The sequence below is a fragment of the Papio anubis genome, chromosome 17 (genome assembly GCF_008728515.1).
Source record: "Papio anubis isolate 15944 chromosome 17, Panubis1.0, whole genome shotgun sequence".
Classification (NCBI taxonomy): domain Eukaryota; kingdom Metazoa; phylum Chordata; class Mammalia; order Primates; family Cercopithecidae; genus Papio; species Papio anubis.
The window spans coordinates 69,012,206-69,025,084 of NC_044992.1; the positions used below are offsets into that span (position 1 = coordinate 69,012,206).

The 12,879-nt window shown below is 54.2% G+C and overlaps 1 protein-coding gene across 13 annotated transcripts in view; it reads left to right on the forward strand.

Moving 5' to 3' along the window:
• SEPTIN9 (septin 9) overlaps positions 1-12,879 on the forward strand; it is a 211,500-nt gene that overhangs the window by 168,898 nt on the left and 29,723 nt on the right. Inside the window, exon 1 of one of the 13 annotated variants that reach the window (XM_021928043.2) lies at positions 8,706-8,869. The exons of the other annotated variants lie outside the window; for them this stretch is intronic. The gene's annotated coding sequence lies outside the window, so the exon portion shown is untranslated. Of the gene's footprint in view, positions 1-8,705; positions 8,870-12,879 lie in introns of those variants that run through there. 13 annotated transcript variants of the gene reach the window in all.

The following is a 12,879-nucleotide window of genomic DNA, read 5'->3' on the forward strand; positions in this document are numbered from 1 at the left end:
GGGCCCTCCCTCAGTGACGCAGTGAAGTCACTGTGACGTGTGTAGTTGGTGAGAAAGTGCCTCCTGTAGTGTTTTACTCTTCTTAGAGGGTGAATAAGGTTTGTTTATTATAAATAATTATTTACAGAATACATGAGGTTTAAGCTGACAGCGGGCCACGTCTCGTCCTCCAGACGGCCTTCCTCCACGGCAGCGTGCCCTGGGTAAACCCACGCACCACCCTAGCTAGAGCTGGTACCCCCACAGGCTCCCTGGACTCACCCTGACGCAGGGCTGGATTTTCTGCCTGTCCCGATGAGAGGGCTGCAGGACAGTCCCCAGCGAGCCCTTCTGAGGGTTGTAACCTCTTCCCCTGGTATTTTCCTGCTCTCCAGGAATGTTTCAAGCTTCCAGCAGAAGCCTACCCACCAGAGTCGCTTTCTACCCTGCTCACCATCCCTCCTGCCCTTACTCATTCAGCAGACCCCCATGCACAGCCCAGTGCAGGAGTTGGGGTGGGAAGGGGTCCCAGGTGGGCTGGAGCAAGGTTCCCAGCCAGGGCGGGGTCCCGAGGTGTGGTCCACAGCCGGGACTGTGATTCGGGGGGCCCTTGCCTTGTTCCAGCCCCGGCAGCACCGCTATCCTTGTGCTCAATGGACTCACTGGCTCCAGGCTCTAAAACCTCAGTGAGGTCTGTAGACAGGGAGGAGCCCCACTCGTGGGTAGAGAGACTGCCAGGTCCATTTGCCTGTTACGAACCACATGGCCTCGGACCTGCCATTCCTCCTCTCTGAGCCATAGTCTTTTGTCTGAAAAATGGATAATGATGATTACCACATCAGGGGCCATCACGAAGACAAATGGAGATGAAACGGAAGGGGCTCAGCACGGAACCTGGACACAGAAGTGCTAAGTGTGTGTTACCAGCTGCGGTGGCTGCCAAGGCCCAACCACATGGCAGCCGCTGGCTGAGTGGCGGGCAGGAAGTGGGGGGCAGGAGCATGCAAGACGGGCCTTCCTGAAGCTTCTGATCCAGTGAGATAAGTATACACCCAGCTCTAAGATGGAATATCCCAGGAAAGTGGAGACTGCAAAGGCTTTGTGGCCCAGGAATGTGAGATGCACCTCTGGGCGCTAGAATTTCACCAGAGCTCAGGGAGGAGGTCAGCTCAGATATAAGGACAATGGGAGAGATGGGAGTGAGAAAACGGCTTGGTGTCCGGAAGTGGAGCCTGGAGAGGTGGGCATGGGGACAGAGGAGGGCCTTGGGGGCCATGGTCCCATGTGTCCAGGAGGTGGAGGCAGCGAATGGGGCCAGGATCGGCCCCATACATGGTACCACCAGCCCTGCCAAGCCTGCACCTGCTCCTTGGGCCACCTGCGTGCCGCTCCCACCTGGCACCCCTTGGTCTGAGTCCTGCTTCCTGCCCTCCTGGGAAGAATGACGCTACTCACATAAAGTCCCTCAGCTGTCTTTTCCTGTCCTGGCTGCCTCCTGGCCTTGCCCAGGGTTAGCTGTTGACCTGAACTGCCCGGTCCCTCCTCCCCAGACTCCTGGGGCCTTGCCCTGGCACCAACAGCCACCTCCATCTTCATCATTCACTCATGCATTCACCCAGCAGTGCTTTTTGGGCATCCACTCAGTAATATCAAGGCGCTGAGATGCGGCTGTGGTTAAGACCCCAGGCCCTGTCTGTGAGGACCTCACAGTTGCCATTTCCCCAGAGCACAGCCCCAGCCAGGCACACTGTGGGGTCCAAAAAGAGAAACTGACACATCGCGTTCGTCCATTTCGAGTTGCTGTGAAGGAATAGCCGAGGCTGGGGGGTTATTTGGCTCACGGTTCTGCAGGCTGTACAAGTGGCGCCAGCATCTGCTCGGCTTCTGGGGAGGCCCCAGGAAGCTTTCCCTCATGGTAGAAGGTGAAGGGGGAGCTGGCCCGTCACATGGCGAGAGAGGGAACTCCCAGACTTTTTTTTTATTTTGAGGTGGAGTCTCGCTCTGTCACCCAGGCTGGAGTGCAGTGGCACAATCCTGGGCTCACTGCAACCTCAGCCCCCTGAGTAGCTGGGATAACGGGCACACACCACCACGCCCAGCTAATTTTTTTGTGTTTTTACTAGAGACGGGGTTTCGCCATGTTGGTTGGGCTGGACCCAAACTCCTGACCTTGTGATCCACCCGCCTCGGCCTCCCAAAGTGCTGGGATTACAGGCGTGATCCATTGCACCCAGCCCTCCCAGACTCTTTATAGCAATCAGATCTCCCACACCTGATGACCATGGGGAGGGCACCAAGCCTTCCATGAGGGATCCGCCCCCATGACCCAAGCCCTGCCCCCGCAGGCCTTACCTCCAACATCAGGGATCACATTTCAGCATGAGATATGGAGGGGACAGTGTCCAAACCATATCACGCATGACCTGTCTGTGCATGCCACAGTTTCTACATCTACAGAAGCAGTAGAAGCTCCTTCTCTGTTCCTTGTTGAGAGGGCAGTGGGGGAGAAATGACTCAGGGATGGGAGGCTGGTCCCCTGAGGGGCCCTGGTGTTTGTGGAGTGGGAGTGAGGGAAGGCCCCTGCTTCATGTGTGCCGTGCTGGGCTGGCTCCTCACAGCTCACTGTGGGGCTCCCCGAGGACTGCTGGGGAAGAAAGAGCTAATTAACTTGGAGACCCGACTGCTGAAGTTATCATTAAACTTGAGCAACCCAGGGGCCCCTCTGGGGCGCATATCACCTAGCACAGTGAGGCTTACTTGAATTTTTTCTTGTCCATCAAGGCTCCTGGCTGGTGTGGTTGGGGTTTGGGATATGGGGAGGGAGAGGGCTTGGGCCTCTTCCAGATTTGGAGTGGGTCCACCAGAGATGGCCCAGGAAACCGCGGGGGCCACCCCCAGCAGAGATGGCCCAGGAAACCGCGGGGGCCACCCCCAGCAGCTGGGGGCTCCTGCGGTCATTTCCTCTTGGTCGTGTTGAGCAGCCCTAGCCCCTGGAGCCCTCTGCTGGGGATGCGGGGGCCTGCTGGGCCAGGGTCCTCACTGCCGCCGCTATGCACAGCTGCGTCTTGCAGCTGGGGGGTGGGGTGCTGAGTGGGGTGTCTTAGGAGGCAAGTTTTCCCTTCTTGTCCCTTCTACCCAGAGACCTTGGGGACGAGTTGAGTGAGACCTTTCCAGTTTCTGACTGGCTGTGTTTCTGTTGCCGTCCCCCACTCCTTTTAAGTGGAGGTTTATGACTTCCTTCTTTATTTAAAAGGGTCATTTAGTGACTTAGCAGATTCCAGTCTGTGTCACCCAGGGCCCTTTTAAAAATCCATGGGGAGGCTGGGCGCGGTGGCTCACGCCTGTAATCCCAGCACTTTGGGAGGCCGAGGCGGGCGGGTCACCTGAAGTCAGGAGTTCGAGACCAGCCTGGCCAACATGGAGAAACCCTACCTCTAGTAAAAATACAAAAAATTAGCCAGGTGTGGTTTCACATGACTGTAATACCAGTTACTCGGGAGGCTGAGGCAGGAGAATCGCTCGAATCCAGGAGGCGGAGGTTGCAGTGAGCCGAGATCACGCCACTGCACTCCAGCCTGGGCGACAGAGTGAGACTCTGTCTCAAAAAAATAAAAATAAATAAATACTAAAAATAAAAATCCGTGAGGAGACCTCTGTGTCCATTGGCTGGTGTGAGGAGAGGGTGAGGAGGTGCAGAGAAGGTACCAGGCTGAGGACCGCCCCGACCCTTGGACTACAGAATTGAAGGAGGGGGCACATGAAAGACGTTCCCAGACTCGGGCTGGGGGCTGGGGACATCCAAGGGCAAGGACGATGCTGTCCCCGCTCTTGCTTGCAGAGGAGTGCACAGGGCTCGCTGGCCTCGTGTTGCTGTTTAAATGGTAGCTTTATGGAGATAGAATTCGCATACTATGACCTTGACCTTTTTAAAGCCTACAGTTCAATGGTTTTGCTGTGTTCACAAAGTGGTTGTATTAGGGTCATCCAGAGAAACAGAACCAATAGAAGGTGTGTACGTGTGCACAGATAAAGAGATTTATTCTTGTGAAGAGTTGACTCATCTCATTTCGGAAGTTGGCAAGTGCCAAGATTCGCAGAGTAAATCAGCAGGCTGGAGACTCGGGAGAGCCCGTGATGTGGCTCTGGTGTCCACCTGAAGGCCCAAGACCCAGGAGAGCCAATGGCGTCGTTCTGGTCCTGAGACCCAGGAAGAGCCCGTGTGTCAGTTTGAGTCTGAAGCAGGAAAAAACTGATGTTTCAGGTTGAAGGCAGGTAAGCAGGAAGAATTCTCTCTCACTCAGGCCTTGTGTCCTACTCAGACCTTCAGGTCTTTGTCACAAAATGACAAAGGCCCGATCAGAACAAAATCTGAGAAAAACAAAACCCTTTCCTTCTATCGGTTTTGGATTCATTGGCTAGGACGCTGGAAATTAGACTGCCAGAGAGATGAACAGGAAACAAGCGTCACAATTCAAGTAAGTTTTACTTGACACAGAGCCTTCATAAGGAAATGAAGACGCAGAGAAACCGTTAGCCTGAGCGGTTTTTGTTTTGTTTTGAGACAAAGTCTCACTCTGTAGCCCGTCCAGGCTGGAGTGCAGTGGCCCGATCACAGCTCACTGCAGCCTTGACTTCCTGGGCTCAAGCTAGGACCCAGCTGCCGGCCCCAGGAGCTGTTCTGAACCCACTCTTAAGTCCCAGCTCAGACTCCCAAGTAGCAGGGACTACAGGCATGTGCCACCCCGCCTGGCTAATTTTTTATTTTTTGTAGAGACAGGGTCCCACTATGTTGCCCGGGCTGGTCTCAAACTCCTGGGCTCAAGCAATCCTGCCTTGGCCTCCCAAAGTGCTGGGATTACAGGCGTGAGCCACCGTGTCCGGCCTAGGCCTGAGCAGTTTTTATTTGTTTTGCTTGTTTGTTTTATTTGTTTTTTGCTTGTTTTGAGCAGTTTTTCTTTTTGTTTGTTTGTTTATTTTGCTTTTCTGTTGCCCAGGCTGGAGTGTAGTGGCATCATCTCTGCTCACTGCCACCTCTGTCTCCTGGGTTCAAGCCATTCTCACGCCTCAGCCTCCTGAGTAGCTGCGACTACAGGCATGTGCCACCACACCCGGCTAATTTTTGTATTTTTAGTAGGGATGGGGTTTTACCATGTTGGCCAGGCTGTTCTTCAACTCCTGACCTCAAGTGATCTGGCCACCTTGGCCTTCCAAAGTGCTGGGATGACAGGCGTGAACCGCTGTGCCCGGCCTAGGCCTGAACACTTTTATGCTGGGTTTGATGAAGAGTGGAAAGTCGTGGGAACCTGTGACAGAGCAACAAAAGATGAGCTGACCAGTGAGCCCGGCGGGGGGAGGTCTCGGCAAGGCCTGTGTACCGGGGCCCCTCTCAGATCCTCCATCTCTGGAGATGAGGCTGTTCGTTTCCCCTGGGTGTAGGGAGGGCACCTCTTACATGAGGGGCTTATGATCTACTTCAGAGAAGGGGCAGCCAGCGAGTCCTTCTTGGACCTGCCATTTCTTAAATTCCTTCAGCTGAAAATATTCACTGTGCCAAGGCACTGTATCTTGGAGTGTGCCTTCCAAACCCTTCAACTGATCGGGTGAGGCTCACCCCCATCAGAGCACGCAATCTGCTTTCCCCGGGCTCCTGATTGCACCCTTTTCCCGTTTGCCCCGAGAACACTCACCAACAGTGCTTGTGGCTGCAGCATTCACCCCGAGATAACTTTGCTGGGAAGTAGCTTGCTTTTATTATTATTTTCACATCACTCTAGTATATTGACTTCGGAAACAGAAGACATCATTCTGTTTATAGCATATTCCATTCTTAGTAGTGGTATTTCCATAAAAAAAAAAAAAATGGTAATTCTCAGCCGGGTGTGGTGGCTCATGCCTGTAATCCTAGCACTTGGGAAGGCTGAGGCAGGCCGATCACCTGAGGCCAGGAGTTGGACACCAGCCTGGCCAACATGGTGAAATCCCGTCTCTACTAAAAATACAAAAATTAGCCGGGCGTGGTGGCAGGTGCCTGTAATCCCAGCTATTTGGGAGGCTGACGCAGGAGAATTGCTTGAACCCGGGAGGCAGAGGTTGCAGTGAGCCAAGATCGTGCCATTGCATTCCAGCCTGGACGACAGAGCAAGATTCAATCAAAAAAAAAAAAAAAAAAAATAGTAATTCTCGTCACTGAAAATGTCAAATCCTAGAGATCACAGCATTCCTACGAGTGATATTAACATTGTTCTTCATCAGTTGTTGGCTGAAGATTCATTTGATGAATCCGATTTTTCCAGAATAGATGACTCAGATGATCCTGTTGTTTTGCTTAGAAATAACTGCGGGAACAATTAAAAAATTTTTTCTTTTTAAATTTTTTTGTTTTTTGAGATGGATTATCTCTCTGTAGCCCAGGCTGGAGGGCAGTGGCACAATCTCGGCTTACTGCAGCCTCTACCTCCCGGGTTCAAGTGATTCTCATCTCAGCCTCCCGAGTTTAGCTGGGATTACAAGGTGCCTGCCACCACACCTGCCTAATTTTTTGTATTTTTAGTAGAGACGGTGTTTCACCAGGTTAACAAGGCTGGTCTCAAACTCCTGACCTCAAGTGATCCGCCCATGTCGGCTTCCCAAAGTGCAGGGATTACAGGCATGAGCTACCCGCACCTGTCCGGTTTTTATATTTAATTTTCACATAGAACATCAGTCAGATTTGCTTCAGCCTCAAAGAGCATGTTTATGTAAAATTAAGTGAGTGCTGGGAGTGAGCTGAACTTTTTTTTTTTTTTCCTAAAAGGTAAAGAGTTAAATATTAAACTCATCCAAAAATACCCTCGCAGACACACTCAGAATAGTGTTTGACCAAATAGCTAGGTGCCCCATAGCCCAGTCCAATTAACACAGAAAATTAACCATCACAGTTACACAGCCATCGCCATTAATCCCAGCACGTTTCATCATCCCCGAAAGAGACCCTGTCGCCATTAGCCATTCCCCGTTCCCAACTCCGGACTCTCCGCCCCTAGCCACCGCTCATCTGCTTTCGTCTCTATGAATTTACCTGTTCTAGATAGTTTGTATAAATGGAATCCTACAATATGTGACCTTGATGTCTGGCTCCTTTCACTTGGTAGAATGTTTTCTTTTTTTTTTTTTTTTTTTTTGAGACGGAGTCTCGCTCTGCCGCCCAGGCTGTAGTGCAGTGGCCGGATCTCAGCTCACTGCAAGCTCCGCCTCCCGGGTTCACGCCATTCTCCTGCCTCAGCCTCCCGAGTAGCTGGGACTACAGGCGCCCGCCACTGCGCCCGGCTAGTTTTTTGTATTTTTTAGTAGAGACGGGGTTTCACCGTGTTAGCCAGGATGGTCTCGATCTCCTGACCTTGTGATCCGCCCGTCTCGGCCTCCCAAAGTGCTGGGATTACAGGCTTGAGCCACCGCGCCCGGCCAGTAGAATGTTTTCAAGGCTCATCCACATTGTAGCAGGTGCTGGTGCTTCATTCTTTTTCATGGCTGAATAATATTCCATCGTGGATAGACCACACTGCGTATCTCTTCATCTGCTGATGGACATTTGGGTTGTTTCTACTTGGCTGTTGTGAAGAGTTCTGCAGTGAGTGCCGGTCTACAGGTTTTTGTGTGAACACGTTTTTCATTTCTCTTGGGTAATTACAGGGTCATGTGGTTTAGCCAACCAGCCTTTAAGCCGTGTGTCTGCTGAGGGACCCAGGCCCGGTGGGGGTGCATTGCTGTGCTTGGCCAGCCAGGTGCTGCAAGTCCGTGTCACAGCCATTTCTCTGTACTGTGCTCTGAGGTTGCTCTCACAGGCGTCGGGCACTGTGAGCCCCAGGAGGCCAAGGCCCCCTTTGTTTCATCTTGAGTCCATGCCTCGCTCCATGAACTAGGATGAGTGGACATTGAATCAGCACAGGGACGGGTGTGGCTGGGGATGCACAATGGCCCCGGCGGCCTGCAGCTGGGTCCTGGCTGCTGACTTCCAGTTTCCTTTGCCTGTTGGAACCCAGAACAAGTCAGAAAGGGGAAATGCAAGGTTCGCGTGTCTTTTCTGTGGTATATTGGCAGGCCTGGGTGGGTGAGCTGCTTGCAGCTAGTTGCAGCGTGAGAGAGGAAGTGGGAGGGGAGGGAGAGGGTGAGTTTGGTGTAACTCACCCCTGGTAGGGGGCTGGGCTTAGGCTGGGGGAAGTGACTTTTATTTTTCTGAGAGGATTCTTCCCTGGGACCAACTTCAAAGCTGGGTTGACAGGACCTTCCTGGGGGAGGATGGAAGTGCTGGGGGCCCCAGGTGAGGGTGGCCACAGGTCTCCCAGGGCCACCGTCTTGGGGAATCAATGTGTTACCGTGTTTCTGGACTGTTACACACACACACACACACACACACACGCGCGCGCGCGCGCGCGCGCACACACACACACGCACGAGTAAACTGTAACACAAATGTGTACCCGTTAAAGTGCCTACTTTAAACCACCACATGACCTGTAAAACGAAGGCCCTGGCCCTGGCCCGCATCTGGGTACCCACTCCCCAGCCAGCCGGTGGGCAGTTGGTGCTGCAGTCTGTTACCATCCCTCAGGGACACAGCCGAGGAGCCCAGCTGGCTTGGAAGGCCCAGTGGATGCAACCTCTGGAAAACGGTCAGGCTCCGGCCAGGCCCCTTCCCCCTCCCAGCCTTGGGAGAAATTACCATATGAATGTAGCTTCTTCCCGGAGTTCGGGCTGGAAGGGGCCTGGGAGGGGACAGGCTCCCACCCTAGGAGCTTCCAGGTTCCGGCTGCCGCCCGTGTTGGCTGCGTGAGCGTGAGCGAGCCAGGGGTCACTACTAGGTGGAAGGAGGAAGCCGGCATTTCTTCCCGGAGATCACCGTTGGAGTCCCACAGTAGGTCAACCCCAGGCCCTGGGTCCTCGGGAGGAGGAGAAAGAAGAGAAGCAGGAAGTATGGAGGGTGGGCCGGGACCAGAAGGGACACAGGACTGGGGCAGTGTGGGAGACCCTGGGGGCTCCGTCATTTAACCAGCTAACATCACAGTGTTCATAAGAACACACTATTACTGCGGTTTTATTACTTTGCTCTGATTTCAAAAGGCACAACTGATTACTTTAGAGAACGGAGAATCTAAAGAAGGCCTCACAGGAGAGGGTCAGTTGCGATCAGGTAAATGTGAGCCGTTTATAAACTGTAGAGTGCGGAGCACCGGTCAGCCCTGGGGTCAGTGTTCCTTTGATGCTCAGCTTGGCCTCTGTACCTTTTAGTGCTCGGCGGAGCTCTGTGGGGGTCAGGGCTGGGTCTGGTACATTCGGGACTTCTACCAAGGCCCTGGCAGTGTCTCAGTTACTAAATCCAGTTTGCCAGTTACTAAATCCGCTTAGCCGGTTCCCGAATCACTCTTCTGTTGGGGCCGGCCATGTCACGTCAGGCTTTTCATGCAGGACTACAGGTGGATAGACGCTGGGACCAAGTCATCCTTGGGCCACAAGATGTCTGAGCCTCTGCTGGTGTCTGGGAAGATGCTAGCCCTCCGTGGCTTGTGTGCCACGCAGTGCTTGGTGACCAGCGGCCTCTAAGGGACCCCCCTGCCTCAGTGTGGGGACTGGCCTGGCCAGGGTCTCCGTGTCTGGTTGGAGCCAGGCATAGGCTCAGGTGTTCTGGCTGGAGGCCCCCTGCCCACGGGCTCTACTTGTCCTGTGTCCCTGGTCCTTACTGTGTCTTCTGTGTTCCTAGGAGAGCCCCCAGGGGTCCTGAGCCCAGCACTGGGGTTGGGGAATGGGCGGGGAAGTGGGTGGGGATTAGAGTCCCTGGCTGGAGAACAGCCAGGCCCCAAGTCCCCACCCCACTCCCCTCCCCACCGGGCGCCTCATCCCACACTGACCATTTCCTGAACAAAATTTCCTGAAGCGGCCTCCCACCCTGGCTGTCCCAGGAAGCTCATCCATCCTTCCGCCTTAATGCTTTGTGGCTCCAGAAGGACGATGGAAGCCGGAAATCATGAGCCTCTCATTCACAGGTGGCCACACACCAAAGCCGCGGGAACGCCGTGGGAAAGGACTCTGGCCGGCACGGCCGGCACAGAGGGAGTTGTTGCCAGGGTAGACGAGTGGTGTTACCGGGGTAGACGGGAGCCGTGGCTGCCCCCATGCTGGTCTGGGAGAGAGGAGGGCCCGGACGAAAGGGCAGCAGGCTGGCCATTCATTCATTCATTTATTCACTCATTCACAGCATCTTACTGGGTGCTTCGGACGTGTAAGGTTTTGTGGGCAGTGAATGCGACAGACCCCAGACAGCAATCTGAGGGCCACGTGTGTAAGAACTGAGGGACCCAGTGTAGATGAGCTATCCTGGGAAAACAAGAGGGAGTTCTAGGAACAACAGCATGGAGAAAGGATGGCCCCAGCAGGGAGGACCTCTGTGGGTAGCCTCGTTGGAAGAGCTGAAAGGCAGCCAGGGAGGCTGTGCGTGGATGGAAGCTGAAGAGTAGGTTAGGGGAGTGTGTTTTGTTAACAAAGACTTCAAGCATTTACTGACCAGGCACAACACTATGTGCTTCATAAATAAATATCTCATTTGATCCCCAGCATTCTTATGAGACAGATGTTATCATCCCATTTCACTTGTAATAACATTGAGGTGTAGAGTGTTGAAGTTACTTGCTCAGGGTCACACCGCACGTCGGTGGTAGGACAGGATTCTGGAGCCACAGGAATATGGTTTATCCCAGGTGCAATGGAAACCAGTCACGGCTTCATGGAGGGAAATGATCAGATTAATAAATTTTACACAGGCCTCCTGCCGCTTTGAGGAGGAGGGATTGGGGTAGGGACAGTTAATGGTGGTAGCTTAGATTGCAGGTGGCTGTGAGATGTGTTGGGTTAACATTGATGGAAGTTTGGGATGGATGAGTGGATTTGGAGTAATGGAAATGGAGGGCCCAGGCCCGGCCCCTAGAGATCTAGCTGCAATAGCTGTTGGCTGGAGAGGCCGTTCACTTTGATGGAGGATGGGGTGGGAGGCAGGTGGGATGGGAGCTCCAGAGTTCAGCCTGGGGCACGGTCGTTTGGTTCAAGGTGTCTTCAGATGTCGGGGCTTGACAGTGGCAGTGGCTGCAGATAGCCAGGACCCAGCAGAGGGCCTGGCACAGTGGGGCCCAGGGACACGTCTTTGAGTCAGGCTGGCAGTCAAGTGTGAATCTGGACAAAGAAGGTGGCATTGTTGGCATTGAATGTCCAGGGGCTGGGTGAAGTCAGCTAGACTCCGCGGGTGAGGGTGGAGGAGGAGCCAGCAGAGGCTGAAAGAATCGCCAGAGACTGGAGGAAGGTCAGCAGAACCATGCACAAAAGCCTGGAGAAGATTTGGGGAGAAGAAGGGCTGGGTGGTCGTCATTCCCTGCAGCTCGGAGGCAAGGGTGACCCCTGTGTGTTTCATTCTTCAGAGGACTGGTGGCTCCGTCTGGTCAGAACCCCAAGTCCAGAGGTGCATCTGAGCTTCATGCCACAGTGCAGGCAGCAGGGGCCACAGTGCAGGCCCGCGGGATCACAGTACGCCTGCTGCTTCCTGGTGTCTCATACCCTGAGCTCAGGGTTGCTTGGATGCCCTGTGCAGCATCCCCCAAGGCAGTGTTCCAGAGAGGATGAAAGTGACTGTCTCGAGGTGTGACCAGGTAGTGGTCTACGCACACTGCTTTTTCCTGGGGAGAGTCTGGGATGAAAGGGTATGTGTGTGTTTCTGAGACTCCTTGGATAGGCAACATCCACCTATCCACCCATCTTTCCACCTACCTGTCTTTCCAGCCACCCACCCATCCACCCACCCACCCATCCACTCATCTATCCATCATCCGCCGTCTGTCTATCCACCCATCCATCCACCTATCCACTCATTCACTCTTCCACCTATCCACTCATTCACCCATCTATCCATCCATCCATCCATCCACTCATCCACCTATCCGTCCTCCGTCACCGTCTCGTCGCCGTCCATCGTTCACCCATCATCCGTCCATCGTCACTGCACCCGTCCACTCATCGTCCGGTTCCGCTCCACCTGCCCATCCGCCCGTCCATCGTCTGTCCGTCCGCTCACTTGCCCGTCCACTCGCCGTCCATCGCGTCATCTGCCCGTCCGCTCCGCCCGTCCGTCTGCCCGTCCGCTCGCGTGCGAATCTGCCCCGTCATCGTCCATCCGTCCACTCCTTGCCATCCCGCTCGTCACCCATCCATGGTGCTCAATATCGTCCGTCAAATCCTCTTACCCATCGTTTCGCCCCGTCCGTCTGCCCGTCCACTCGTCGCCCCGTCCATAGTCTGCTCGTCCGCTCGTCCGCCAGTTCATCGTCCGCCCGTCTGCTCGTCCATCCATCCATCCACTCATCCACTCATCCATCCATCTACTCATCCACCCAACCATCCAGTCATTCATCCATTTGCTCATTCATCCACCCACCCATCCATTCACCTGCCTGTTCATCCACCTACCCATCCATTCATCCATCTGTCCATCCACCCACCCACCCACTCACCCATTCATACACCCATACACCCATCCATTCATCCAACCAACCATCCCCATCCTTACTTCAGAAAGCATTTGAAGTTGCTGGGGTGTGCACTTGGAAAATGCGTCATAAGCTTTCATAAGGCCTCTCTTCGGCTTCCTCACTTCTTTGATTGGTCTTTCTTTCGGACATGCAGGATTCTGAGCAGCTCTTCTGGGAGGTGGGTGCAGTCCAGGTAGGCTGCCTGCAAAGCTAGGACCGAGGGAGCCACATCCAAGGCCTTGTGGGTTCCCAAGGCAATGGCACTGTGGGCCCACTGCTTCCAGACCTCCTCAACTCCCAGGCTCCTGAGCAGGAGGACTCCTGGGGCAGGGCCTGGAGATGGGGAGAGAAAACAACT